Here is a 1,727-nt window from a genome sequence, read left to right as displayed (position 1 = left end):
GAACGATTTAAACGTTATCATCGCCACCGACATCACCCTGATCAGCATCGCCTGTGTTATCGTCGTGATCGGAGCGTCTACTGACCGGCTGTATTGCTGACTTGTGTGGTTATCTGTTGCTTTTTTTGCTTTCATTAGATTGAGTGCTTAGTGTAATTCATTAAGAATTAAAACGCAGACATTTATTTTTACTCGGTTAAAATGTGACTGTAACATCAACTGAACTAATCCTTCTTCAATGTTTCTGAACTATTTCGGTTTTAGTGGCTGTTCCACAGAAAGACGTCAATAGGCACCAGGACCAGACATTGAGTGTGAGGCATTTCAGGAAGGGATAGAGGTGTCGCCGGAGCGCCAAAATAGAAATTGTCCGTTTACTATGATACCGACCTCAACGACAACAACAAAAACGATGGCATAACAAAATGTGATAACTACAAAAATGACAACGGAAGGGTAAATGGCGGGCAGAGCGACGAGAAACATAAACGAGTATTGAAGCCAACTGAAGTCAAATAAATATTTCTTCGTATAGTGTGCGGTAAACTGAAGTGTTGCGATGGCAGAATAAACAAAAAGGAGACAGGCTTACGTACCGTAACATTCCATTTAGACGTTATACCTACACTGTTATACTTAAGGAATACTTCTATAATTGCTATAAGTTAATCTCACACACATAACTCACTCGTTAAATTGAACTTTTATTAAATAAAGGAGGAAATCAATATTATATATATATATATATATGATTTCTTTGACGATCTAATAGAAATATCTCGTAACCACCACGTACGTGAGCTAAAACAGCGTAAATATCAGCAAATAAGGCCTAAGTTACATTTTGTATATATACATATATATAAGATTTCTAAAACAGTCCGCAACACCAGCCCTTCAAAAATTCACTAAACCGCTGTAGACAAGTTTAGGACAAAGGGGCTTACGTCCATTCCAGAAAATACTAATACTGCAGAAACCATAGGTTTCTGGTAACGAGGTGGTGCAATATTCAACTTCAAATACAATTCGGATCTATCGGTTGTTTCAGTATGAATAGGACTAATTAATTATTTGTCCTCTATGTAAAAAAAGCCCATGTGCTCGATTCTAGCCAATGTGGACTCAGGTGCCCTATGCACGAAGCCGTGCATAAGGAGTGTCACCTATTTTTTAGCGAAGTCCTAATTTAAATCCCTTTTGAAAAGAACAATTAAAATAGACGTATAGTAAGAAAATAGAAACCTACGATTTCAATTTGTCGAGCTAACTAGTCAGTGCTTTGATATTCACTACATCGGATATGTATATAGCCTCTTTTGTTCTTATAATTCAAGTTCAAGTTGTATCTCTGCTACAACAAGCAGTACTTAAATGTTTTCGTAGCAATAATCGTATAATTAGAGTTATAGTCCAATTCATCCGGGATCTAAATTACTTGCTTGTTCTCCATGACTAGGTTCTCCTTTCTGTGATACGATTACATTTGTACGTCGTTCTTCTACTAATCTACGTACTGATACGAAAGGTATCGGTATATACTTTTTCAATTTGTCACGTAATATAGTACAGTTCCACGTTTGATGAACGTGCTTCGCTATAGTGCATACGAATTAGACTTCCAATTGGACATCTGGGGCCTCAGATGACTGATCTTCTACCCGCATTAGGATTAGATTAGAAGGCAACCAAGGAGGAGAATACGGGTGGAACGATAACAACTGGTT

The 1,727-nt window shown here is 37.4% G+C and overlaps 1 long non-coding RNA gene across 1 annotated transcript; it reads left to right on the top strand.

Moving 5' to 3' along the window:
* Positions 1-739, top strand: LOC111273430 (uncharacterized). The gene is made up of 2 exons (XR_002687931.2): positions 1-105; positions 265-739. It is a non-coding gene; the product is annotated as an uncharacterized LOC111273430 (long non-coding RNA).
* The last annotated feature ends 988 nt before the right edge of the window (positions 740-1,727 follow it).

Source organism: Varroa jacobsoni, unplaced genomic scaffold, assembly GCF_002532875.2.
Source record: "Varroa jacobsoni isolate VJ856 unplaced genomic scaffold, vjacob_1.0 contig06844, whole genome shotgun sequence".
NCBI lineage: Eukaryota > Metazoa > Arthropoda > Arachnida > Mesostigmata > Varroidae > Varroa > Varroa jacobsoni.
The sequence above is the reverse complement of the archived record's forward strand: the minus strand, read 5'-3'. Positions and strand labels throughout refer to the sequence as shown.